This window comes from Glycine soja, chromosome 20 (genome assembly GCF_004193775.1).
Source record: "Glycine soja cultivar W05 chromosome 20, ASM419377v2, whole genome shotgun sequence".
Lineage (NCBI taxonomy): Eukaryota > Viridiplantae > Streptophyta > Magnoliopsida > Fabales > Fabaceae > Glycine > Glycine soja.
Genome location: NC_041021.1, coordinates 6,431,064 through 6,442,539, shown reverse-complemented (window position 1 = coordinate 6,442,539; position 11,476 = coordinate 6,431,064).

Below are 11,476 nucleotides of genomic sequence, written 5' to 3'. Positions count from 1 at the left end.
CTATGACCACTGCTTGCTATTTGGATAAAGATGAAACTAGTCAGTCAATAAACATAAAGAAATATTGAGGTATGATCAGATCTCTTCTTTATTTATCAGTAAGCTGACCTGATATAATGTTTAGTGTTTGTATGTGTGCAAGATATCAAGCAAATACCAAAGAATCTCACCTAAGTGCCATTAAAAGAATAATGAGATATTTGTTAGACACTATAAATCTAGGGTTATGGTATCCTAAGAATTCCTCTTATAACTTAGTAGGATACTCTGACTCTGATTTTGCTGGATGCAAAACTGATAGAAAAAGTACCAGTGGCACTTGTCATTTTATTGGTTCTGGTTTAGTATCATGGCATAGCAAAAAGAAAAATAGTGTTGCCTTATCAACTGTAGAAGCGAAATATATTTCTGCTGGAACAAATCCTTTGGATGAGACAACAACTTTCTGACTATGGTTTAAAACTTGATCATATACCTATCCACTGTGACAATACAAGTGCAATTAATCGGTCCAAAAATCCTATTCTACACTCTAGAACAAAGCATATTGAAATAAGACATCACTTCCTTCGATATCATGTTTAAAAAGGGGATTGCATATTAGAATTTGTTGACATAAAGAATCAGTTAGCTGATATCTTCACAAAACCTCTCCCCAAAGAAATTTTTTTGCTATTAGAAGAGAATTAGGACTCATAGACCTAAATAACTTAGAATCCTAGCCATTTTGGATGTTTATACTGTTTAATTATCATGTTTGATTATGATGTGATGAATGTTTAACTTTAATTGTTTATCATTATTGATTATGATTATTGTTTACTTTGGTTGAGTGAAATGCTTGTTTTGCTTGTTTATGATTGATTACTTTTAATGTTTATAACAATTGCATTTGATGATTGTTTTTCGTGATTGTTCATACTCATAAATGTTTTTGATTGCATAATTGTATATTGATCCTCTGGTGGATCCGTGAAGCTTTTCTGTCTTATTTTTATCTAGCATTATTTGTCTTTAATTTCCTTGATATTTCAAACTTTCTGCATTGGGTTTATTTCGGATTTGGTTCTTTATATTTATGTTTTGGACTTGTTGTTTATTTCTTCTTTGGCTGTTTTTTTGTGGATGCTTTGGTCATTCATACTACTATTTAAGACTTGATATGTTTTGAACTTGGTTGCTTCTTTTACGAATGTTGTGGTCATTTATAAATACTGTTTTGGACTTGCTCTATTTGGTATGTTTAGCACTTGGTCGATTCCTCTATGAATGGTTCGTTATTATGTGAATGATTGTTTCTATTTCGGTGCTTTCTTCTTTTTGATGTTGCCAAAGGGGGAGAGAATCATGTAAGGTACTGGTACAAGGAATATATATATATATATATATATATATATATATATATATATATATATACACACACACACACACACACACACACACACACACACACACACCTTTCTGAAAATATTTTATGCTAAGCAATGATTCCAAAATTAAGGGGGAATGATCGTCTCGCAAAAGAAATATTTTCAGTGAATGATTTTAGTTGGTTGTCATCATCAAAAAGGGGGAGAATATGAATGTATGTGTATGAAGGTTTTGATGATGCCAAGACAAAAGCAACACAAGTTTTATTTCAAGTCCAAATCAAGACCAAGAAAACAAAGATCAAGAAGAAAGCTAAGTCTTAGTCTATCTTTGTTAAAAGAGTTTCTTAGTGATTACAAAGGTTTGGCCTCACAACATAGTTTTCGAATTGATTATAAAAAGGTTTTAAAATATTTTTAACATTTTCTGAAAAAGACATTTTTCCATTGGTAATCGATTAGCAGAAGCAAAATTATTTTAAAAATCTTTTTCAAAAAGTTTGAAATTTGAAAGCTACAATCGATTATCACTTGTCTGTAATAGATTACCAGTAATGGAACTACCAAAATTCAAATTGAAAAGTCAGTAATCGATAACCAGAAGCAAAATTATTTTGAAAAGCTTTTTCAAAAAGTTTGAAATTTGAAATTTGAAAGCTATAATCGATTACCACTTGTCTGTAATTGATTACCAGTAACGGAACTACAAAAATTCAAATTGAAAAGTCATGACTCCTTATTACATAATTGTGTGCACACAAGCCTGCTACCACGATGATGAGTGACATGTGCACACAAGCCTACTACCACGTCTCCAGTATGTGCCACTTTGTAAGAGGCATGTATGCAAGAGCGTACTACGATGACTCCAGTGTTTGCCACCCACAGCGAGTGGCATACATGCAAGAGCATATTACTATCATCACTTCAGTTTGTGCCACCCACGACAACTAACACACATGCAAGAGTGTATCATCACTATGAGTCCAAAACATGTCACCCACAATGAGTAACATGTGTGCACAAGCACCCCATTAAGCCTCCAATGTGTGGCACCCATGGCGAGTGACACACATGCAAGAGCACAACATTATGTCTGCAGTATGTGCCACCCACAACGACTGACGTATATGTAAAAGCATACTACTAAACCTCCAGCATATGTCACCCATGGCATGTGTGCATGAGAATACTACTAAGCTTTTAGTACGTTCCACCCATCGCATGTGCGCACGAGCATCCTACTAAGTCTTCAGTGTATGACACCTATGGCGAGTGACATACATGCAAGAGCGTATTGCCATCATGAGTCTAGTATGTGTCACCCACAGTAGTGACATATATACAGGAGAATATCACCACGTCTCCAGTGCGTGTCACCCACGGTGAGTGGCATGTATGCATGACCATGGTGCACAAAACCTAGGTTGAACAATTCCCTAGTCAATTCTCCAGAGAGCTCACAAAACCCAAGGTCTACCCTTGGTAAGTCCTACTGATTCACACAACCACATCTCCAGTACCTGCCACTTTGTAAGAGGCATGTATGCAAGAGCAAGCCAATTTGTCTCCAATACATGCCATCCACAACGAGTGCCATGTATGCAAGAGCACAACACTTACACTGCACGTAGGACTCATCAAACCCAAGCTCCACACTTATTGATTCTTACAGGTCTACAAAATCCAAGGCCTGTCCTTGGTAAGCCTCGACACAACTCTGTAGGCTTGACAAAACCCAAGACAAACACATCCCTGTCCAAGGCTCAACAAACCCAAGGTCCACCCTTGGTGAAGCCCTTTCCATTACTAAGTTCTATCCCCACGGGAACTTAAGGTACGCAAGATCTACCCTTGACAATTTTCCTTATTCCTAACTTTTATCTGTGCAAGAATACATGCTTATAAAAAAACCAAGGTCCGCCCTTGGTACCCATATCTCCAAAACCCAAGGTATACCCTTGGTACAAAAGCCCAAGGTCCACCCTTGGTACATACTTCTACAAAACCCAAGGCCCCCCTTGGTCCGCTCACATGCAGCAACTTCGATGACCACCGTCAAGGGTCCAAGTTCCACCAAGCGAACTGTCACCTCACTATTTGGCAAGATCTTTAATCAGGTTGAAGCCCATGTTTACTTCTCACAACCATTAGAGGAGTACTTCTGCAAGTGAAGATGACCCACCACCCGGTTGCATGACAAGACCTTTAATCAGGTGTAGCTCACAGTCATTCCTCATAACCATCAAAAGAGGAACTTAGCAGGTCAAGCGACCTATACCCACAATGGTTAGGCAAGACCTTGAACCAAGTGTAATTCAAACACAAATCCTCACAACCATCAGGGGAGAAGCTCCAAAAAACAAAAGGAAGCCCCACCAGATGAGTGACAAAACCTTTAACCAAGTTAAACTCAAACTTGAGATGACTTCACGTCATATTACTCTTTACAAGATCACTACAATCCTACCTTTACATCAACAGGGTCTTGCTTCCTACACTATCCATATCACGATGATCTATTCATACGACCACAAGTACAAAGCGTTGAAAAGACAAAGGCAACATACGTACACATAAGACATACAATGCAAAGTTTGTCATCAAAGGAAAGCTTATGCATTGAAGAAAAACAAAAATAATTGTCATAGTTACAAGATCTTTGCAGCCAAATTTCAACAAAGAAGAAAAAAGATAAAGAAAAAGGCAGCCTAGACACAAGCATCATCGCCTTGCTCCACAGCACCTTGCCTTTAATTAGCACCCTTATCTTCCGCAGCAATCTCCTCCTCATCAAGCAGGACACCATCCTTCACATCCTTGAAGGGATCGAAGAGACCCAAGTCAAGGTCCTTCACAAAGAAATCGGCCTGCCTGACGGCCTTCTTAAATCCTTTATCATGTTGCTCCATGACCTCGTTCTTGTATAGAATCAGCTTTTCTTCAAGCTCCCCTTTCTTTGGCAACCCCCAACTCGAACTCCTCCAGCCTGGACTCTGACTCCTTAAGCCAGGCCTCTAAATCAGCAACTACCTTGGCTAGCCTGTCCTTCTCATCCTCCATGCACTCTACTTTGCCACCCAAATCTATCTTCTCTATTTGTAAGTCCTTGCAGCGTGTAAATAGCTCATCACCATCTAACTGGGTATGCAACAACTTGCCCAATACACCACCAACTTTAGCAAACAATTGGTTGTTTGACTTTACGACCTTAGCAAAAGCAATAGTAGCATTAGCTACCTTAGGGTGCTCCATTTGCCAAAGAGTCTAGGCAATAGCCCTCCACTTGGCAACCTTCGCTTGTAAGGTCGCCACCTTCTACATAGTCTCTTGGTGTTGTAGCCCAATCTCCTCCAGAATTGCCAAACTCCTTTCGAGAAAAACTTTGGCAGAGACAGTAGCATTATACACCCCAGCTGACCTAATAAGGTTCTTATCGAAGGATGACACAAAGCCAACTAAGGTCTTCTACTTTGACTTATAAGTTGCACCCCACAGTGAGTAAGCATCACTAGAGGTGTACAAGTGATCAAGTGAGACACAAGGGCAAGAGGACGAAGAAGGCGACATCACCAACACCAAAACAGTAGAGGGAGAAGCCACCGGAGCCGTAGAGGAAGGAGGCAGCACCATCGGAGCACTGGTGGCCACCACACCAGCACTTAACAAAGGTGCCACGATGGAGGATGATGGCACCACAATAGAATCAGCCTGAGTGGCTAGCACAACAGCCTCAACAGCAGCAGGAGTAACCTTCTCAACAACATCCATAGGAGGGGAAGAAGGAGTAGGAGCAGCAGAGGTACTAGCTGATGCAATCCTACCCCCCAAGGGCATTGGATAGAAGACTCCAAGAACATTGGGCCAAAGATGCAAGAGAAGGCCCTAGGGTTCTCGTGAGCCTTAGGGTAGATTTCGGGCCCATGGGCTAAGTATGAGCCCATTTATCTTTGTAAATATTATATTAAGGTTTCATTAATTTTGGGTCTTGTATTTAGGGCTCCATAATGTAGGTAGGGTACCCTAGAAATATAGGATTTTTCAGCCCTTGTATTTTAGGGCACCTAGAGTAGTTTTTGTATTAGGGGTAGTTTTGTAATTTCACATTCACTAAGTGAATATTTGATGTGTGTGGTTGGAAATAAATTTAATTGAATTGGTAGAAGCCCAATCCAATTAAATTTTAGAGGGGGAGGTGAGCATTTGCTTACTACACCCCATTGCCACATCATATAGTCACACTTTGTGCATGTCCTTCATGCTTTACATGTCACATGACACCTAAGCACACTTAGTGGAGAATCTTGGAATTGATCTTGGATTAGTGGGCTGAACCATAACTAATATTCACTAATCATAATTAGTGAAATTTTGGCTCCAAAGTTTGGCTCCATAATTTCGATTTCAAATTCAAGTGAAATTTGAATTGAAATTCAAATTTCCCTCCAATTTTGTGTGACACTTAGGCTATAAATAGGGGTCATGTGTGTGCATTTTTTTGGACTTTGAATCATTTGAATATTAACTTCAGATTTCATAGCTCTTTTTGAGCACAAAATTTCGTGCTCTTCTCTCCCTCTCCCTTTATTCATCTCCTTCTTCCTCCAAGCTCTTATTCATGGCCTCCTATGGTTGTGAGCTTCTTCTAGACTCATCTTCTCCTTGAAGTGGCGTCTCCTCTTTCTCTTCCTTCTCCATTCCACTGCCATTTATCTTCCAAGAAGCAAAGGAATCCATTGATGAAGAAGATCATAGGCCTATAAGCTCTAATGGAGCTTACACCATGTAGTATCAGAGCATCTTCATCTAGGTGATGTTCTTTTGCTTCCTCTATCTTTTTGTTCAGTGAATTTTCTTTAATTCCTTGTTCTTCATCTTATTCTCCGTGTATATCCTCCATTGTCTTGTGGTTTGGTACTGTTTAGAGTAGATTCAAAAAAATAAATTGATAACTGCTAAATAATTGTATTTTGATAGTAGAAAATTAGTCAAATATTGGCCTGAAATTAATTATTTAGCAGTTATTAGTGATTAAAAGTTAGAAAATTAATTACATTGAACTTTTGGTTGCAGATATAAAAATTGGAGGTGTAACAAGCAAGAAGGGTAATTAATTTGAAGAAAATTAATTAAATGATTTCTTTCTTTTATTTTACCATTCTTTCTTTTTTCATCCTGTATCTCGGACCTTATTTTCTGTTAGGGTTTAGTCCACTCGGAAGAGGGTAAAGCCTAATTAGGGGGTAAGGAATGAATACTTGAATCTGTTTTAAGGGTTAGACCACTCGGGAGAGGGTAACACTTAATAGAACAATAAAAGAAAGAAATCATAGGGTTCGCATGACCTAATGCCCCAATGCCCATGCTTTAGCAAACATTTAGAATGTAATCTTGATGCATCTTAGTTATTGAGTCTTCGCAAAGGGCATTTGGAAGATAGGTAATTAATGTAGGCTTATCATCATGAGGCATCAGGGGCAAGTAGATGGATAGATTGTGGGCCAGAACTAGTTCACTGGTATTGATAACAGACAAATCCTGAATCCATATACCTAGGCTGATTAGACTTGTCAGGTTTTAGCAATTTTAATATATAGATTTTATTCCCTATTCTATTGTTGGCTTTTTTTAGAAGTAGTTATTCCTTATTTTACTATTGGGTTTTCTTAGAAGTAGTTATTCTTATCTTTATCATATCTCAATTTAAATATTTTATCTTCTATTTTGATTTTTCAATCTTTTATATTTTTCTTTTATCTTCTAATTTTATCTTTAAATATCTTATCTTTTCTTTTATCTTCTAATTTTATCTTTAAATATCTTATCTTTTATTTACCTTATCTTCTATCTTTCTTTATCTTTTATTTTAAATTCTTATCTCTTGCTTTTAAATTGGGTTTGCATTAATCTAAGTACAAACAAAATCCCTTTGGATTCGACACTCGGACTTTCGAGAACTTTACTACTTGTGACGATTTGGTACACTTGCCAACGAGTTAACATAAACCGATTAAATCTTAGATCTACACTTGTTCTTGCATTTCTATGGTTCAAATTTTGTAGATCTACTCTTAAATCTAGTTTTTGTGTTGATTTTAGGTTCTATCATTTTTCATCCATAATATTCTTGTGCTGAACCTTAGATCTAAATGTTCTTCCAAAATATTGATTAGAAAAAAAAAACAGAAAAATCTAAGTGTAAATCACTTAATCCATGTTGTCTTAGAGTCATGTTTAGTCATAGTAATTGTCACATTATGTTCTAAGTTTGTGTTGAATTTTTATTTTTTTGATTGAATTCAAGATACATTTGTTCATGTATTCTTGTCATTCTTAGCCTATCTTTTGAATTTTGAGTCTAATTCATGCATGTTATTTAGTTCATAACATGTTCTAAATCAATTCCTAGAAGTAGTCTTGTTCTTGAACTTTTTTTTGTTTTCTAAGTTTCCTACATGATGCCTATGATGAAGTTGAGTTGTGGTGCTGAGTTGTGGCTGGATTTGTGAATCAAAATAAGTTTTAAGCTCTCTTGAATTGTGTTATTCAAGATAATTGAGAGCATAAGCAAACACAAATTGTAACTATCCAAGCCTTAAGCAACATAAACACTACTCTTGATTTCTAGGTTGAAATCGCTTGTGCTGGCAGCTTGAACATACAAACTTGTATAAATTACTAGGAATTGGTCACTACGTTTTTTGAGCTGAAAGTTTTACTGAATTTTCTAGACATCTGGACCAAAATTATAAAAAAAAAAAAAAAGAACCAAGCGATTAGGATTAAAGGAAAAAATAATAAAAATCGCACAAGTTGGCAGAAAAATCAGTGTCAAGGAAAAAAAAAGTGAAAGGAAAGTGTGCTTGTTGTTTTGGCTCAAAATTTGCTCTATAATTGGTGCCTATTTTATACCAATCCTAGTTCTGAAATTTCAATTGATAATTATTGTGAAAACAAGTGCCAAAACTAGAGGTTTCTTGAGTCTTTTTTTTTTTAGTTTTTCTACTCTACTCTAGAGCCATTCTAGGTTTCTCTTTGAGTCCTAGCTTGCTTTTTTGTGCTTTTCATTGCTTTAATTGTCGAATAATCCTTGAAAAATTGTCTTGTTAAAACTCTATTGGTTTATCTTTCATTTCATTTTTTTTGGTCTTTGGTTATTGCTTGTCTCTTTGTTTCCTTGCTTGTGAGTTGCCATATAGGGAATTGGAAAGGAGCATTAGTGCCATATCTTGAAGAATTTGAGTCAAGAAGCAAGGGGCCAACCACCTTAAGAGCTATTGGACTAAGAAGCACTCCAAATTGAGTGAAACACTAAAGAGAGAATAGCCACCACAATTGAGGACTTTTTTCTTTGTAATTTTGTAATTGGCAATTTGCTTTGCTTTCAAATTTTGTAACAAAAAGGCCTTTCATTGGAAGTAAGTTGTGAGCTTTCGCCAGGTCACCCTACTTCCATTTGTGTGTAATAATTTTAGGCAATTTTCCCTTAGGATAGTGAGTGTTTTGTTGGGAACCTTAAATGAGGTCATCCCAACACTCTTAGGATCCACCTAGTTTGCATTTCTTTCACTTTAATTTCTTGCTTACTTTCATAGCTTATTTCCTTTACCCTCCATTGTCAAACCGCCTAGATAGCTTGCCTTTTACCAATTAGTTTTTACCTTATCTTTCACACCTTTTTTAGTGTTTATTTATGCTAGTTTCAACCATAGTTTATTTTACCTTTTGTTTTCAAACCCCCAACAAGAAAGAACCATAACTTAGAAACCAACATGAGTCTTCATTCTTCATCTAGTGTTAATGGTGAGGGTTCTACTCCTAAGGACCCCTTGTATAAGATATTAGATGAGTTGAGATCCCTTAAGTTGTGGAAAGAAAAACAAAAAAGAAAAGAAAAAGGAAAAAAAGAGTGGAAGAAATAAGTCAAGATGAAAAAGAGAAAATAAGGGAAGAAGAAACAAGGAAAATACAAAAAGAGTTAAAAAAAGAAAAACATGCCTCGTATAGTAGTCATAACTCTTGCAAGAGCCTAAGTGAAGAACTTCGTGACTATTATGAAGGAAGGCATAGGTCACATCTTAGATCTCACTCCCATATGAGAGAAAAGGAAAGAAAGCCTCAAGAGGCTAACATTAACCTCCCATACTTTCATAGGAAGGACAATGTAGAGGCTAACATAGATTGGGAAATAAGGGTAGAGCAACAACTTAAAAGGAAGTCTACTTCAAAATCTTATGGCTCTCACTCTTATCCAAAGAAAGACCAAGGTCAAGGCATCTTAGGGGTGACACCTTCTAAGCCCAAAGATGACAAGGGGAAGACAATAGAAAAGCAAGCCCCTAAGGCTAGTATGCAAGAGAAAACTAGCTCTATAAAGTGCTTTAAATGTCTTGGAAGAGGACACATTACTTCTTAATGCCCCACCACAAAAACCATGATTATGAGGGGCCAATACATTTATAGTAGCCAAGATAAGGTTACTACTTCACCTTCCTCTAGTGAAAGTGAAGAAGCAAAAGGGGAAGAATCTAGTGAAGAAATCTACCCCCAAGAAGAAGGACAACCATTAATGGTTAAAGAGAAGTGTAAGGAGGTAAGTGTTTCCTCCAAGAGGTTAGCTAAGAAGGAAACTCATTTTACAATAAAGACAAACATTAAAGAAACTTTCCCTCTTAGACAACCTCCACATTTTCTCTTTTGTAAAAAGACACTTGCTAGCATTGCCACACCTCTTGGGCTTGAGGTTATTCCTCAAGTAAAGGAGTTGTTGGATGAGGGTTTGGTTCACAAGAGCTTAAATCCTTGTGCTTTGTTGGTGCCCAAAATAGGTATTATTAGGCACCAAATCCCTATGATAGGTGGTATGATGAATGTGTTGAGTGGTGCAACACTTTTTTGTAAAATCACTCATGCACCCAACATCTTCATGATTTCTATACATAGGGACTCATTAGGTAGGTTTGTTCTTATTTTTTGTTTCAATGCAAACCTAGGTGCTCATGTGGGACACCTTAGGTTTGTCATAATTTTTTGTAGGAATAATCAACATGAAAATAAAGAAAAAGGTATGTTGTATTCCATTACTTTCCTTAACTTTTTAAATAGTGATCAAGGGCTTCCCATGGATCCTAAGAGAATAAAGGTCATTCCTGAGTGGCCTACTCCACCAAGTATAAGGGAAATTTGGGGCTTTAATATCTTAACAAACTTTTACAAAAGGTTTGTCCCATATTTTTCTATACTTGTAGCACCACTCATTAAGTTGGTGAGGAACTATATTCTCTTATGGGAAGATGGCCAGGAAAGGGGTTTTCCATCCTTACCGTACTCTAACATACCCAACATCACTAATACATATGTTTTTATTCTTTTTGTTAAGGAAGAATTACTGAGTTTCAAGAGCCTCTGGATTTGAGGTCAAATCCTTTTCAAGGGGGAGGGAATGATGCAATCCTACCCCCCAAGGGTATTGGATAGAAGACTCCAAGAACATTGGGCCAAAGATGCAAGTGAAGGCCCTAAGGTTCTTAAGAGCCTTAGGGTAGATTTCGGGCCCATGGGCTAAGTATGAGCCCACTTATCTTTGTACATAGTATATTAAGGTTTCATTAATTTTGGGTCTTGTATTTAGGGCTCCATAATGTAGGTAGGGTACCCTAGAAATATAGGATTTTTCAGCCCTTGTATTTTAGGGCACCTAGACTAGTTTTTGTATTAGGGGTAATTTTGTAATTTCACATGCACTAAGTGAATATTTAATGTGTGTGGTTGGAAATAAATTTAATTGAATTGGTAGAAGCCCAATCCAATTAAATTTTAGAGGGGGAGGTGAGCATTTGCTTACTATACCCCATTGCCACATCATATAGTCACACTTTGTGCATGTCCTTCATGCTTTACATGTCTCATGACACCTAAGCACACTTAGTGGAGAATCTTGGAATTGATCTTGGATTAGTGGGCTGAACCATAACTAAAATTCACTAATCATAATTAGTGAAATTTAGGCTCCAAAGTTTGGCTCCATAAATTCAATTTCAAATTCAAGTGAAATTTGAATTGAAATTCAAATTTCCCTCCAATTTTGTGTGACACTTAGGCTATAA